The sequence below is a fragment of the Microtus oregoni genome, unplaced genomic scaffold (assembly GCF_018167655.1).
Source record: "Microtus oregoni isolate MIOR12 unplaced genomic scaffold, Mior012 000012F_ref0000307, whole genome shotgun sequence".
In the NCBI taxonomy this organism is placed as follows: domain Eukaryota; kingdom Metazoa; phylum Chordata; class Mammalia; order Rodentia; family Cricetidae; genus Microtus; species Microtus oregoni.
Genome location: NW_024543071.1, coordinates 1,830,901 through 1,848,667, shown reverse-complemented (window position 1 = coordinate 1,848,667; position 17,767 = coordinate 1,830,901).

Sequence of the window (17,767 nt, the reverse complement as noted above, 5' to 3'; positions counted from 1 at the left end):
GGTATACACAGACACACAGACATGCACAGACACACAGACATACACAGACACACAGACATACACAGACATGCACAGACACACAGACATGCACAGATACACAGACATGCACAGACACACAGACATGCACAGACACACAGACATACACAGACACACAGACATACACAGACATGCACAGATACACAGACATACAGACAGACAGGTATACACAGACACACAGACATACACAGACATGCACAGATACACAGACATGCACAGATACACAGACATACAGACACACAGGTATACACAGACACACAGACATACACAGACGCACTGGCACACAGAGACGCAGACACACAGAGACACAGACACACATGCCACACACACAGACCCATTTCCCAGATTCTCTTAACAGTTGGATGGCAGGCAGACTGGGCGGTAGCGAGGCTTGGAGGGGTTGACATGCATCGAGGCAGATGATAGCAGCCCACTTCCAGCTGTACACATTTTATCTCATCTCACCATGAAATTGGAGTTTTCATGAGGAAACCATGTCAAGGCAGACAGAGTCTCTTTTATGAGATGCCACATGCCAACTCTTGCATGCAGCTACTTTCTTTTCAAACAGTCCACAACAGCAGAACTCCCTGCCACAGCCACAGCCAGTTTCTGTTTCCATTGTAAATCTGATTTTGCAGGACCGTGTCTGACCTGCCATCTTTATTAGGGCTTCAACTGTGTACATGTATGTACATGTTAACGAAACCAAACACCTGGGCTTTGGGAGGACGGTTTAACAGTAGGGATTTAAGCAAAAGGAACGCATTAGATACTTTCCTCATAACTGCGACAAAATACCAGATAAAACAGCTTAAAGACAGGAAGGCCTGGCCTTAGCTTACAGGTTCACAGGCTTTGTCAGGGAAACTATGGCAAAGGTTGACATTGGGAGCATGCGGCTGGGGCTCCTCACATCTTGGTGGCAGGCAAGGAGCATAGGATGGAGACCAGGACCAGAAAGAGGTGTAACCCTCAATACTCCACCAACTAGTGAGCGACTGCTGCCAGCATGGGCCATGTCCCAAACAGGGCTACCATCTGAGGACGGAGTGTTCAAACACCTGGACTCTGTGCATCTCAAACACCCAGCTGGCACCCCGTGTCTCTTGTCAACTTTGGTCAATTAGTAGCGGAAGACTAGAACGTTGAGTTGAGAAGGATTCTGAGAGTGAGTATAGCATCAGAAGGAAAGAACTGTGATGGATTAGTGATGTCTATCACAGCCCTAAGCGGTTGATTAGTGATGTCTACCGCAACCCTCCCTGTAGAAGGGGAGAGTGGCAAAGGAACCATTCCTGTATAAATTAGAGTAAGTTTCTTCCTAACATAGACCCCATCTCTTCATGGTATTTGATAGCTGCAAAAGCATTTTAATGAGATTATATTTTCATTTTACTATTCTGCCAACTGAGTAAAAACAGTAGGACTAATACATTTTCCTATTAATGGATCTGTCTGTTTTATGTTTACTGAACAGTTACTATACCAGGCTGTGGGAAACTCCCTAAGGATATAACTATAAGTTTCTTTCTGTTTTTACATGCTGCCCCTCATGTGAGAAGTATGTGCTAGTTCCTGTCTCCTTCAACATTGTCCTTCTTAGTGAGTTGCCTGACCCACAAGATGCAACTGACTTGATGCCCAGCACCTTCCAGAAGGTCCCAAGCAGGCTCTCAGTTTCTGCCTGTATCCCCTTGAAACCTTTGCATTATGAGCTCTGATCTGCCACCAGGAAACAGATGCTTGGGAGAGATCATACAGAGAAGACTTGAGGCTAGAGGAGGGTAAAGCTGAGTCCAGTCCCATAGTTACCCCACTGAGGGGTCAGCTATGTCAAGAACCATCCTGGATCTTCTCATGCGATCATCAAGGGAAAAGCCTGATGCTGGAAATGACTAAGTTGTGGGGGTGTTTATCATGGTGCAATGTTATGCTGTGTAACCGAAACACTGACGTGGATTTTGTGGGGCTAAGTAAGACCCACTATTGACCCACACGGGGTATAGTCTTTTGGGAGAGATAGACACGTGAACCAATCAGCAAAAATGTGGGGGAACCAAACATGCCAGATTTAGCGGTGAACCGAAGGGCAGGAGATGTCTACCTAACAGGCTAGGGAAACAGGCTAGCAGGGGCTAGTCTCTTTGTCCTTTGACCTCAGTGATTTAGGACCCATTGCATGGAACACAAGAAGTCTTTTTTTTTTTTTAAAGAAAAACTCAAAATGGAGAGAAGGAACCCTCACCTCAAGTCTCCATCAGATGACATGTCCGTTACGGCTATGACAGGCTTGGCTAAGGCTAAGTACTTAAGTTGAGCCAATCAAGTTTTCTTCCAGCTGAACCAGGTTTCAGAGACTAGGTGTCACTGGAACTAAGACAAGATGACAGGAGTCCTTCTGGTGCTGGATTTCTTAACCTTGGGCTTTGACACCAAGGACATTTTGAGCTGGTCCATTCCTTGCTGGGATAGAAGGAGTGGACCTGGGTGTTTTGGAGAATGTTCATAGTATCTGTAGGGCTCCACCCAGAGAACGTTTGCAGCATCCAATGACTATTCATGACAGAGGTCAGTGTTCCCTGAGTGGGGGTGGGGAATTGCCTCTCATTGAGAACTTCTCTAGAATGACAAACCCCAAATTCATTAGTGATCCTCTCTTGTCCTTATTGGAAAGAAGTACGATTTTCTATCTAACCTGTCCCAGAACCCCCAGTAATCTGAGCCAATGTCCACATCCTAGACTATATAGTACTGAAGGCTGGAATGGAGCTGATTACACAGCAGGGATAGGAAGATTTGAGAAGCAAGAAGTATAGGTCCAGGAAGCAGTATCTCAGAAGCAACCGTGCGGCCGGAGCTTCATGCAGAAGGTAAGGGTGGGCTTCAGGCTGCAAGGACCAGCCATACCTTGCAGGTCATCCTGAAATACGCAGGCCCAGGGTGTGCTCCCTTGGGATGGGTGACAGCATTTTCCACAGGACCAAAGGTCTCTCACCCTCTTTCATCATCCCAGGGTGAAAGAAACATGACTTTCTGTTTCTCCCCAGGGACTCTAAAGAATGAAATTCTAGAGAAGACTGATCCCTCTTGAGGAATTGATTGTTTCTGGAGTTTAGCCCATAGACAAAAGAAAACAAAGACTTGAAGGTGTGTTTTGATTTATGCTGGATCTCACACGAGGACAGTGTTGCTCTCTGGCCTGACTGAGTTAGATGACAGCTCACCATCCATCACCCACTGTGCCCATGTGAGGGTGTGTGCAGGGTCCTGTAGTCAGACTGCTTCAGGCCACAGGTGTGTCGTGAGGGAACTCTGCATGCTTGCAAGAGGTCAAGTGGAAACCCTGTTTCCTCCTTTTCAGACTCGGCTTCTCTCAGCTTCTAGTTCCGTGTTTCTTGCTACTGCAAAGAGAAAGAGTTTTCTCTTTGTCTCAAATTGAAGTTCTTCTGCAGGAGGTGGTCAGGTTGGCTCAGATTCTGATTTATGACAGAGTTTTGAGCCTTGAGCATATAAACAGTGCCTTGAGGACTGTATCCATTTCCAGGTGAGTGAGAGACAATGCATGGTGAATCTTTGAGGAAAGAGGGTCTCAGAAGGTGCCTCCTAGCTGCCTCAGAAAGGGATGCCTGGTCCCGATAGATATCGGAGTTAGAACTATATCGCAGTGCTGGTGACAGTTACAAGCTGGTCTTGGACCTAGAAGCCTATCTTCCAACCAGCTGGCCAAATCCAGTAGGCTTGACTGGGCACACCCAGGGGAGGCCACTTCTGAGGAACTGGCTTCCAGGAGCAAGTTCCCTTGGGAAACTCTGCAGGCAGCTTAAACCTCAAGAAAACTACTCATTAGGATCTCGGGAAGCTGTTAATTGCCCTGTCCAGCCGAGACACAGTGTGGCTGTGCCAGCCTGCACCACAATAATGAAGTCTCTGGAAGCTCCAGACCCGAACTGGCTGCTGGGCTCCCTCCTGCCTCTCTTCGTTCTTTCACCAAAGACCCCGCTGTCCCCTGCTGTCCTGCTGCCCACAGACCCTCACGGAAGCTTTCAAACAGAAGCGCCCCCCTTGGGACCTGTCCCCGTGGCAATCATCTTCTCCGAAAGATCACGCAGGGGTGTCAAGCCCAGCAAAGACTTGTTTAGCTGTGCTATCAGTGTTTTCATCTCGAAGTTATGTTTACAAAGGGATAAAGATGAATGGAGAGTGATTTCGCACCCGTCCTTGGAGAAGTATGAAAGTCCAAGAAATTCATCCTGTCTTTGGATAAAGCTGTGCTTTTTGGTTGTCACGGCAACAGTCCTGTCCCTCAGCCTCCTGGTCCTACACTGGAACAGGGCAGTCACAGTTTACAGGACAATGTAGAGGGAGTGGAATGACCGTGTGCGGGGGAACTCGAAGGTTTACCTTCCAGTCTCAGTCTCAGAGCTAACTAACCACCCCTTTGGGCTTGGAAGCCACAAACTAATAGGTCCAAACGTCTAGCAAGAACTGGTACAACTTTGCTAGTTAGGACATCCCAGGGGAAAGTGAAAGGGACCTTCAGCCTTTTCAAGAGGATTTGGCCTGTGAAACCGCTTGGCTCTTGCTACATCCTGTAGGTGAAGGGCGCTGTGTGTGTGTGTGTGTGTGTGTGTGTGTGTGTGTGTGTGTGCCTTCCCAGCGCACTGGGTTAGCTGGATTAGAAGAAAGGCTTTCTGTTTACACTCAACCACCAGGAGGCAGCATGTAACCTATACTCAAGCAAGTGCCTGGGATTTTCAACTGGTGGAGGTTATTCAGGGTGGCAGCTGCTGAGTTATGAGTGTAGCTGCCAGGTTGGGGAGTGCCTGTGTTTCCAACAGTGATGTCTCAACTGAGATTTACTGTGGTATGAACATGACTGTGTTACCGCTGTTAACTTGAGCGGCCTTGCCTCGTCTCTCTATCTGTTGGATTTCGTGACCATTCCAATGTTTTCTTTCCGGTTTTGATGTTTTCCCTTCTGTGGACCAGAGTTGGTTTTCCAGCAGCTGAAATCAGGACCTCCCCCAACCAGAACCTTGATGAGCTAGTTAACCCACAGTCTGCTCTTTGTGAAAAACACCAGTTTTGAGGTCTTAGCTAATCACAAACATCTTTAAGGGGTAAGTAGTAGTTTGGCATCAGCTTTAACTGAAGATTGCCATAGAGAGGCTCCTTCGCCTGTGAATTTTGCTCTATAGGTCCACGTTGAGGAGTACTATACTGGTATATTATTTGTATTTCCATAAATAAATCTTGCCTGAAGACCAGAGACAAAGCTAAAGTCACTAGAGGTCAGACAGTGGTGACACACACCTTTAATCCCAGGATTTAGGAGACAGATGGATCTCTGTGAGTTCAAGGCCTTCCTGGGCTACACAATATCAATGCCAAAACAAATCTAGGTGTTAGTGGCCTATATCTTTAATCCCAAATCTAGGGAGTCATCCACCTTTAATTCCAGCACTAGAGAGAATATAAAATAGGAGGAGAGGCTTAGTCTGCTTAGTCTGTGGTCACCCAGCCTTGGTAGAGATGAGACTTTTCTAGTGGCTTAGCTGTCTTGCTTTTCTGTTTTTTGGGTTGAACCCCAATTTCTGTCTCTGGGTTTTATTATTCGTGCTACAGAGTATTGTGAAATCAAATCTGTTAGGATTGTCTCAGCCGGTAAAGGCGCCTGCTGCCAGGGCTAATAACTTGAGTTCAGTCCCTAGGACATGCATGGTGGGAGAGAAGTGGCTTCCTCAAGGTGACCTATGACTTCCAGCTGTGTAGTGTGGAATATGCATGCACACACAACTAGATAATTTATTTTTTCATTTTATTTTTAGGAGTGTGGGTGTTTTGCCTGCATGTATGTCTGTGTACCCTGAGCATGCAGTGCTCATGAAGGCCAGAAGAGGGCCTCTAATCCCCCAGACCTGGAGTTACACCTGTGTTTTTACTTAGGTGGGGGTACTTACTTGGCGGCTTAAGGCTCCACCTCTGCAGAAGGTAACTGACTTTCCTTGGCTATCATCTTCCCATGGCCTCTCTGACAAACCAGATAAAGCCCGGTGCCTGTAGGGCTTGTCTGTCACTGTCCAGTAGCCAAAGAGTTAGGTCTGTGGTCAGTAGCCGAGCTGGCAGGCCCCAGAAGTCACCCACACTGACACTTCCTTTCCACAGATGGTGAATCTACAACTGGAGGAGGGGTTGAGGGACTTCCCATGGTCTCAGAGCGATTTAGCAACATGTTGGGGATTCACCAGACATAATGGCTCCTGGGTCACTGTTCTTCCCATGCCGTCTCCTCTCATGCCCATACTTGGAATATCTCACTCGTTAAACTTCCCGTGGCTGGCTGCTGTAACCAATGACCAATCCTTCGGTGTTTTGTAGTAATGCAAGTTTGTCTTCCCTTTCTGGGGGTCTACAGCTCGACGTGAATTCCGCAGGGCTAAACACTAGGTGTGAGGAGAGCCGAGGTCCTCTCTGAGACTCCCCTGAGATGGCACGTAAACCTATTATTATTTACATTATTCCCTGTGTAGAAGTTTGTTCGTATGACTACGAGTGTATATGAAGCTTATAGAGTGGAAGCTTTCCATATGTGTTTTTCAAACATTCTTGCTGTTGGTTATCCCGCACCTCGTGGCTTCCTCTGCCATTCCTCTCCCCATTTAAAGCTCTGTCCCAGTTATTCCCCGTTCTCCCTGAATGTCACCATTCCGCTATTTCCTCTTCCGTCAAGCGTGTTTTCTTGCCGTCCCCACCAATGGCCCCTTTCTAGTTTCCTGACAAGTCAAGCCAGTCAGTGTTCGAGGTGGAGGAGAAAGGACTGATGAGTTGCCCACTCCTAATTGAGGACCTGTCAGTGGCTGATGGCTTCTGGGGAAGGAGAGCTAGTTTTTATGAGGGTGCGGCCCCTGATAGTCCGCCATGCTTCAGTGATTGGCCCCACTCCAGTGAGTATATGGGTAGCACAGATTTGACTCGGTGGATTATTTAAAACAAACAAAAAGGACACAAACTTGGGAGAGGGTGGGAAAGAGGGAGTAGATTTGGGAGGAGTTGGGGCAGGAATGGAGGTTAATATGATCAAAATTATACATTATATAAATGTATAAAATTCTCAAAGTATTAATAAAATATTGCATATTAAATAAACTAGAGTTACGTGAGCTGGTTTATTTACTTCTCTTATCTAAACAATTTTCTTTCATAAATGAAATTGTAAGGAGGTCTTATGGGTTGAGTCTAGGGATGAGAAAGAAGTGGTGATGTAGCTAAGCTTGAAGTTTACATTTGACCTAAGTAAGCAAAGGTTTCTCTTGTCTTCCCTTCTGCCCTTTCTTCCTCCCCTTTCCCTTCTCTCCTTTCCTCCCTCACTTTTTCTCCTTCCTTCCTTCCTTCCTTCCTTCCTTTTTTTTTTTTTAAAGATATAGCTCAGTCTAGCCTGAAGCTCACGATCATCCTGTGTCTACCTCCTAAGTGCTGGGATTGCAGGCTGTGCCTCTCTAAGCAGTCATAGTTTACGGTTTTCAATGTCCCTGCTGATACTGTCTTTAGGAAAGCATGCATTGTTTCTGTAGACATTCATGGCTGTATTCCCTGTGTCAAAGTTTCTTTCAGGAAGATAAATCAGATCCCAGGATGAGGGGATTTATTTTCTTCTTTCCCATACACACCCTCCAGTTTTTCTGTATTGTTAAAATGAAAGCTGTAGTTGTTAGGGCTCTGAAGAGAGAGGCCTGGAGGCACTTTTACACCTTGGCCTTCTTGCTTGATTCAGTTCCGTTGTCTCCTCCAATCAGCTTCCTCCTGCCTTAGGACACATGCCTGGCAGCATCTTCCCACCTTGGGAAGGACTTCATTGAAAGATAAGGTCAGAGGTAGGCAGATCTCTATGAATTCGAGGCCAACTTTGTCTACATAGCAAGTTCCAGCACAGCCAGGGCTGTGTAGAGAGACCACCAAAGCAAGCAAGCAAGAAAACAAACAAATACAACACAACACAGAACAAAGGCAAAGCCCTTCCCCTCCACCTCCAAATGGAAAGCACTGGGAAGGGATTTTTGAGTGTCCTGCATCTTGTGCTGGCTCAATGCTCCCACTGGGATGTATCATATGGGGCAGAGTCAATGACAGGAGCCCTTCCAGATTGCCATAGGAGCACAGGAGTGGCTATCTGAAGGGGGCTTGCACTCCCTTCTCCTTCACGCATGTTCCTCACTTCTGCAGCTGTAGCTGTGAAGAACTGCCACAGACCCCAATATTCCTCCTGAGATCTTGGTTACCTCAATCTCCACACTGAATACTGCTGGTGTCCCATCTTCGTTGGTGCCACCACTCCTTGGATATTCCAAGTTGCCCTTGATTCCCTCCACTCACAGACATTTGTCCCCATGTGTCCCAGATGGTGGCCAAGTCCCTGATCTTAAATGATCATAGCACTTCAATGTCTTACTATGTCCCCTCCCTGGGTCAGAAGCTCTATGACTCTATATTACCCTCCCAAGCCTCCAAGCCCAATTTATTCACCAGTAGTTCCCCTAAAAATTCAGGGTACAATAGCATTTTACAGGTCAAGAAGTGGGGCTTCAGTAAGTTCTAGGTTTATCAGAGGATGCGGGGTAGTAACCATAGGATTTGAACTGGGGTCTCAAAGACCAAGTCTAGTGAATGCTCCGATTCCCTCCACAGCCTGAAAACAGCAGCTGGATAAACTATGGAAGGCTCTGTTATTCTGAGTCTTGGTTCAGCTGACTTTTCTCAACAGTGACCATGAACACACAAGAGTCCTTCGGCAGCTGTGCCCTCGCTTGTTGCTCAGATACCAAGTGAGCCACTGACCTCTTGGCTTCTCTTAGGAAATGTGGGTCTCTGACTCAGTGGAAGAAGACAGAGGGATGAGAAGAAAGCCTATTTCCAAAAAGAGCTGAGTAGAAGAATCCATAGAAAGCACTTGACCCGTGTCCTGAACCTGATTTAAGTTAGCATTCTAAATCAGAGCACTGAGTGGGGACTACAGGGCTTGGCTCTCCCCAGAAGCTGGAGAGTGGGTGTGCATCCTCCCTGGCTTTTTCCCCTACTGGTGGCAGCCCCGACACAGGCTTAGTTGTGTATATTTGTTCCTCTTGCTCCCCCAAGTGAAGACACCTTGCCTAAACAGCTGAGTAGATGCTCAGCTGGCCTTGCCTGTTGGATGGGTGAATTGACTGGATGGATAGATGATGGGATGGAGTAGACTAGCTAGCTAGATTATAGATGGATAGATTATAGATGGATAGATAGACAGATAGATGATAGATAGATATAGATCGATGATAGACGATAGATAGATAGATGATAGATACATAGATGATAGGATAGATGATAGGATAGATAGATAATAGATAGATGATAGATTGATAGATAGATGGATAGATAGATAGACAGATAGATGATAGATAGATATAGATCGATGATAGACGACAGATAGATAGATGATAGATACATAGATAGATGATAGGATAGATGATAAATGGATAGATAGATAATAGATAGATTATAGATGGATAGATAGACAGATAGATGATAGATAGATATAGATCGATGATAGACGATAGATAGATAGATGATAGATACATAGATGATAGGATAGATGATAAATGGATAGATAGATGATAGATGGATAGATGGCAAATGGATACATAGATAGATGATGGATAGATAGATATAGATACATAGATAGATCATAGATACATAGATAGTGATAGATGATAGATGGATAGATAGAGATAGATGAATGGATGAATAAAATGGAAGAATGGATGGGTGGATGGGATGGGATGGGTTGAAAGGACAGAAATGATAGAAGAATTGATATGGTAAATGGGTAGAATAGAGTGGATGATGAAATGGATAAGTAAACGAATGGAATTGATGGGATGATAGAATAAGTGGTTGATAAAACAGATGGAGAAAATCCAGGCATGGTGGTTCACAACTTTAATACCAGGACTCAGGAGGCAGAGGCAGGTGGATCTCTGAGTTCGAGGTCAGCCTGGTCCATAGAGTGAGCTTCCAGACAGCCAGAGCTGCATAGAGAGACCCTATCTCTCAAAACCAAAACAACAGCAATAACGGCTGACAAACTGGACAGATGGACAGGTAGGTTGGACAGACGGAATGGCATGGAAGGATAAAGAGTGTCTAGCTGAAGTCCTGGAATTCAAACAGCCATCTTTTTTATTTTTATTTTTCCCCATGTGACCAACTGTGCCCTAGCAGGGCAAATCTACAGAACAGGGCTTCTAAACAGTTACTGAAGGCTGTATGATAAAAGCCCCCAACATTCCCCCTCCCCTTCACAAAACACTCTCTGCTCTCTAATTGACCTTGAATGAGGTGGTGTTCACAGCTGTGACTTAGCAGCCATTGATCTGGTGCTGATGAAGTGACCAGCTGAGCCGGCCGCTGCAAAGGAGAAAGACAAGAACAGGGACAAAGAACCCCATGTCTCTAGGCACTCGCCTCCCCCACCCCCTTTGCTCCACACATCCACAGTGTGCGCTTTTAAATAAACAAACAAGCAATTAATGGGTTGTTGCGGGGCCAGGAGAGGAAGTGGGTCCAACTCTGTCCCAGCAGTAGGGCAGGCTGGCATGCAAGGCCCCAAAGGGGCATGCCTCGTCTCATTAATCTCACTGGAGAGGCCAGCCCTCCTGCAGCCAGCATCTCAGAGCTGCTGGCGTGGGGACTTGGGCAGCAATGGGGAGCTTTTCGCATCTGCTTTTTTTGTGGTTGTTCCAGTACTTTACAGTGGCCAGGGGGAGATCAGCAGCTCTGGCTCCCGTTGGCTGGGCCTGGCTGAGTGGACTGGGCAAGCTACTTTTGGGGCTTCAGATCACTCATCTGGAAAATGAGGAGCTTGGACGAGAAGGGCTCTTTTCCTAAACTTGTATTTATTTATTTATTTGCCTTAGACTCTGTTCTTGAAACAAAACTTAACTAGGTCACCTCTCTTCAGTACAATGCATTAAAGCAAAGTAACTGGAAAGGGGGAGCGACAGCAAGCTCCTTACTCCTGCCCCTGATCCCCAGTCTGAGAGTGGCTCCCTGGAATCCCTCTGCTCTGCAGAAACCCTTTTGCAAAGTAATTCCCATATCTTACTCATTTTAACTGGGGTTGCTACTCGTCAGAAAGATTGCTAGCAATCTGGCAAAAGAAGAGGTAATGGTCTTATTTATTGATTCATTTGCCAACCAGGATTCCAGAGGCAGGTGGTCAGGGGTGGTTCGGGCAGCCCCACAGTGCAGCCTGGGAGGAGAGACACAGGCTCCCCACCTTTCCCTTCTGTTCCATCACCCTGAGCCCGTGACTGCCAGTCTCACATTGGACCCATGGTGTGGTATGGCTGCTGAAGCTCCAGACATCACATCCTCATTCCGAACAAGCAAAGGGAGGAAAGGAGACGTGGATTGGCTCCGGCAATTTAATCTGCTTCCTTTTAAAAGCTTTCCAGTCTCCAGCTGATGTCTCCTTGGCAAGAGCCAGGTTGCATGATGACTTCTGGCTTGAAAAAAGTAATAATGAAAAATTTTCAACTGGGTGTATTGGCATCCACGATTAAAAAAACCAAAAAAACACAAAACAAAAACCCAGAGTCTTACAAATAAGGATGTTGAAAGGAGTGGATGAACCACAGGAACAAGCTAAATACCGTTGAACATTTACGAAGAACTAGGCACTATGCTGAGAGTTATATTAATACTCAATTATCTCATTTAATTCTCAAAGCTGCTCAACACAGCGAGCATTCACCCCATCTTTTAGCTTGGGATGTTGAAGCACACAGAATTTAAGGAACTTAACTAAAACTCTCAGCAAATAAAAGATGCAGATTTCAGCTCAGATGCTGATGCTGGAGTCAGAGCCCCCAGGGGACACTTTCATAGGAGAGTGGTGACGTCAGTAACCTCCATGATCTTCCAGTATAGTTTCTTTTTTTTTAATATTATTTAATATTTATTTATTATGAATACAATATTCTGTCTGTGTGTATGCCCGAAGGCCAGAAGAGGGCACCAGACCCCATTACAGATGGTTGTGAGCCACCATGTGGTTGCTGGGAATTGAACTCAGGAACTTTGGAAGAGCAGGCAATGCTCTTAACCTCTGAGCCATCTCTCCAGCCCCTTCCAGTATAGTTTCAACAGCTCTCAAAGAAAAGGCTAGGAGTGCTGCAGCCTATGCCAGAGCAGCTCTGGCAGCCTCCTCATCGACTGTCCTGGTAAGAGGCAGCTCTGACTGAAGCACTGGCCAGAAAGGAAGTATTTTAGATATGCCTTGGCAGCAGTGCAGGGGCTTGACATGCAGCAATGATTTATGAAGCAAGATTAAAAGAGCTAAATATATATGGGTTGGCACAGTAAGAAGAGGGTACTGCAGGGAGAGAGGGAGGCGGCGTGAAAGTAAAACAGAGAGCCTGGAGTGTTTCGGAAATCTTAGAGAGGGCGCAGCCTGGAATGATCTAGAAGTCTTAGAGAAGGTTGCGACAGCAGGATCACTGCCCAGATCCAAGGGAAAAAGAAGTCAGAGCCAGTGCTGGGTTCTGTGGATCCAGTGTTTAGAGCTTGTTGGGCAATCAGCTGTGACAGGGTAGGGGAGGCTGCTGTCTCAAAGGGCAGAAGAGGGGCTGACAGGTATGCCACAGTGGGACACTCCTGCGATCCCTTCACTCTGGAGCTGGAGGCAGGGAGCACGCGGCAAGTTCAAGGCCAGCTGGTTGGCATAGCCTGGGCTACGAGACCCCATTGAGAGCTGAGTGGTACACAGCCGTGATTCCAGCTCTCTGGAGGCAGAGGCAGGAGGGAGGTAAGTTGGAGGCTAGCCCGAGCTACTTACAGGGATGGCTGGCGCCTAACTGTAGATAGAGCTCTGTCTCCACAGGGAGAAAGGGGCTTCTTTAAGTGCCCCATAGCTGCAGGTCACAACTTGCCTAGGGATCATTTCAACATTATTCCATTTTTCAGATGAGAAACCCAAGGCAAGACGGCTGAAACTGAGACAGAGGAAGAAGAGTCCGGTCCCCCCCCCCCCACCTTTCTGTTAACAAGCAGCAGGCTCTGGTGGGACAAGCATCCTTTATAGCTTGCTCTCGCCAGAAGCTACCTTCAAAGTCAAAGAAACGGGCATGTGCAGAATGGCGGGTCCCCAGCGGTTTCTGGTAGCAGCAGCGAACACTTTGAACTATCTAAGCTCTCCTCTTTATTTCCTCAGAGGGCACCCAGCAGATTCTGTCCTCTTAGATGAGGTTCCAGGGCAATGACATTTCTTGCCTCTTCATGATTTCTTTCTTTCTTTCTTTTTTTTTTCGGTTTTTTTCGAGACAGGGTTTCTCTGTGGTTTTGGAGCCTGTCCTGGAACTAGCTCTTGTAGACCAGGCTGGTCTCGAACTCACAGAGATCCGCCTGCCTCTGCCTCCCAAGTGCTGAGATTAAAGGCGTGCGCCACCACCACCTGGCGATGATTTCTTTCTTGAACTGAGCAAAATATTCCTCCCTTTTCTGTTTCCTCCCCATCCTCTTCCTTCTGCATCCCTTATCACCCTGCACCTCTTCCTCCATCCTCTCCTTCCTCTTCCTTCTGCATCCCTCCCTCCCTGCCACCTGCACCTCTTCCTCCATCCTCCTTTCTTTCCTTCTTGTACTGAGGATTCAATCTAGTGTCTCACACTCATGCTGCAAGAACCTTACCATTGAGTTAGTTCAGCTCTTAGCTGTGCAAAGGTTTAAACACACAGTTAAAGAAGAGCTAGTTGGATCAGTAGTCAAGAGACCTCAGATCCAAGAGACACCACACAGACCCAGCCAGAATCAGATCCAAAAACGGAACACAGGGACACAAAGACACAACAGAGAAAACATAGCCCCTGTTTAAGGAGCCAGCATCCTCCTGTGATTGACTGTCACCTCATGGACGTCCAGGAAGTGACATCTATGTTACATAGTCACGACTACACCCATGGAGATGGCCTCCTGGGTCAGGTGTTCTCCAAGGGTGTCCAGTGCTATGGTCAGTTTATTCACTGGAGCAAAGGTCCCCAGAGAGAGAGAGCGTGCTGCAGCAGTTTCTCTAGGTCCGGCGGCTGATGTTGCTCAATTCTCATCTCTCAACTGCAGATCAGAAGGTTAGAGACCTGGAATTTCTTTTTGTAGCTAAGCTTTTTGTTTGGGTATGAGGGAGGCTTTTGAGGGTCTAGGTAACACATTGTGTTTTGATCATGTATGTGAATTAATTGTTATTTGTGGACTTCTCATTGAAGTCTACTCAGTATATTGAAGAATACTGTTTTAAACACTTAAAGCCTTCGATTTTGGCTGTGGCAGACTGCAGGAGTCTCCAGTGGCATTCTCTCATTTTCCTTGGATGGTAACTTGTGATTTTGGGGGTGGGAGGGTTGAGACAAATTTTCTCTATGTAGCTCCTAGTTGTCTTGGAACTTGTTCAACAGACCAGGTTGGGCTCAAACTCACAGAGATCCACTTGCCTCTGCCTTCTGAGTTCTGGGTTTAAAGACATGTGTCACCACTGCCTGGCCTGTTTTGATTTGTTTTGTTTTGAGTTTTTACAGTTGAGGTCCCTTTTTAAATTTTGCAATCAAAGTGTTTTATTCTCTCTCTCTCTCTCTCTCTCTCTCTCTCTCTCTCTGTCTCTCTCTCTCTCTCTCTGTGTGTGTGTGTGTGTGTGTGCACGTCTTGTAGGACCCTTTTGTTCCTTTCCCTTGTCTAATATGTCTGTTCACTGCGGCTTTTCTCTATTGCTCTTCTGTTCAGTTGGCTTATCATGGATGGATGGCCCAGCCTTGTTTGGGCTGCGCAGGCTCCGACTCTAGCTGTTCTGGGAGCAATATCTCAAACAAGGATATTAAAACAGGTAATGAACCATGCTTAAGGCCAAAACACATATCTTAAACCCGTCAGCTTTAATCTTCCCAGCATTCCTTTCTCAGCCATAAGCCTGGACAATGCACCTGAAATGGCACCTTACAGTTCTGCTTGCAAAAGGAAACAAGCAAACAAGTTCATTTTTACTTAAACTTAAAGCTTTCTCAGTTTAAACCTTTGAACAATGTATCTAAAGCCGCTGAATCACAGAGACACTTTAGTGCTCTAAGACATTTAGTGTGTCTGTTAATGCCCACACTGGGATCTATCCAGAGTGTACTCTCCTTTGCCTAGTAAACTCCAACTCAGCTTCACGCTGACTGGTCCTGGAGTTCTTTTCTGTGTATCAGCCAAGATCCCAGCTGCGGCTGAGTCGCCATCTCTAAAGGGAGCTTCTCAGGTCCCACAATCCTCAAGGTTGAACTGTGTCACCTGCTGCCAAGGATATCTCCATGCCCACCACATCCATAAATGTCTAATTCCAACAGGTAGCAACATGTCAATCTCTGCCGAGCCCAAGAATCAGGTGCAGTTTGCAGAGCAACAGCATACTGTAGGTAGGGCTGAGGGTCCCATCGGTCTTCAAGGTTTGGAACTCATTCTTTAAGGAAGAGGGAAGGCAGGAAGCCGCATGGGAGGGGCAGGGGAAGAGTAGCTGGCAAAGGCTTCCCCATGCAGCTGAAAGACAGTTTCTGGGAGAGCTCTGGGTTCCCAGAGTAGGTTTTGCCTGCGTGTATGTCTGTGTGGGGGTGTCAGATCTCCTAGAACTGAAGGTATAGACAGTTGTGAGCTGCCATGTGGGTGCTGGGAATTGAATCCAGATCCTCTGCAGGAACAGTGTGCTTAACCATCGAGCCATCTCCCCAGTCCCTGTTATCTTCTTCTTGTTGTTTTTTAAATCAGTAGAAGACTATGCTGGGGTACCTGGCCTCCACCTGTGGGTGTCAGATGGGAGCCAATGCTGTCTCCCTGTGTCTTTGGACACAAGTCTCCCTTAGCAGGACCGGAGTCACCCAGGCAGGCCAGGTGCCCCATTCTCCCCCACCCTATCCTTGTTTGAAGTTCAGACCAGCCTCCAGCCTCCAGCCTCCAGCCTCCACAGTAATGGGTGGACCAGGCAGGATAAAAACTGATGGTGACTGATTTATGCCTTCATTGTATGCAGATCATCTGGCAAGGTGATCGGGCCGCCCCTTGACCTGATCCCTGGTGCTGGGCTGGGCGGGAAGGTGCCACAAACGTCTCTACCTTTCACCCATCTCTGGTTTTAAATGCTTGTGTTTCAGGGTCACCCATCAGAAGGAAGGAGTGGGAGGTTATGGGTGAATAAACATGAAGTGCAATCACTTCATGAGGGAGAGGGAGAAGGGTTGGTATGATTTTGTTAAGTGGTCTTTGCCCCAGCTTCCTTCTTGAAGCTCTGTGGTAAGGACCAAGCAAGTCACATGGAAATTGTCAAATGTATACCTACAGAGCCTGTCTCAGGTTTCTCATGACAGCTCCTTTGCCTGGCCTGGGAATTTGGATGTTTAGCAAACACTTTGGGCACTCCTGAATCACGTGTCACCCTGGCAGGTTGAGAACTCCATGCCAGTTCCACCTTCCTGGCCTCCTGCTTCTGTGAGAGGTTTCTCTTCAGCAAACTCCCCCTTCCTCACTTCACGGCTACCAGAGGATCTTACGCCTGGAGCCTGGATGGAACTCAACGCAGCTTCAGCCTCGAAGGAAAAAGTTTTATAAACAGGACCACCCAGAGCAAGGACAGCACTTGTTCACAGGGGAGCTGTGCCTGATTTTGCCATCAGGAGTTGGACCTTTGCCCTCTTAGCCACCTGGGTCACCGCTCTCCTCCTGGGGACAGGGCAGCCTGGCTTGACACAGCAGAGGCAGGCTGGGATCTACGTCTGGTCCCAAGTGTTGGCAGAGAAGAGAGGAGGGGTGAGAGGGTGGAGGACAAATGGGGAGGTTTGCAGCAAAGAGGGTGGATTGAGGGAAGAGTAGAAGAGGGAATGAAGGGGGAGGAGGGGGAGGAAGAAGACGGAGGAGGAAGGGGAGGATGGATGAGGGAGAGGGAGAAGGGCAAATAAACCGTGAAAAGAATCTGCCCACAGAGAAAGACCTCTCCCATTCTGAGCACTTGCTTGGGCCTCCCTCATCCAGTAGGGTCCACCCTCATCCTCAGGACCTCAGGAAATGCCCACAATGTCCTTTTGTCCTAAAGTACCACCATCCTTACTTTAGATTGGTAAGCCGAGGTGCAGCCGAGGTGCCCAAGGCCATGTTGACTTGTAACACTGGAGACTGGCTTGGAACTCTGCCTCGCTCATGATCATAAATCGATCCCTGCCATCAGCTCTCTCTGCCCACTCTGACTAAAGGACAGATTCAATGAACAGAATGGATCTCCTTCGACCTGGATCTGCTGCTGCGGCTGCACAGGAAGACCCTGGGAGGTACCCAGCTCCCAGCGCATTGCAGGCAGGGTTGCTGGGGTGTTAGGAAGAGGGGGACCTGGGGGTTCTGCCCCGCTGAGGAAGACACCCAGGGTCAGCATGCTGGCTCAGCCCACAGCCTCACTGACAGGTTTATTACCAAGCTTTACAGCTTCCAAGCTTAGTCACTGCTGAAGTCAGGCTGCTCAGAAACAAACACATAGCAAAGCTGTGACCCAGCCGCCCAGTCTGGGAGAGGCGACCCACCCTGGGCAGAACAGGCACCAGAGAGGCAGCAGGCTGAGGTCTGGTGTGTTTGTGGTGAGCCACATACTCTTCCTTACTTTTCCTTGTCTTTCCTTTGAAGCTCTGTGGGTGTAAGAAGC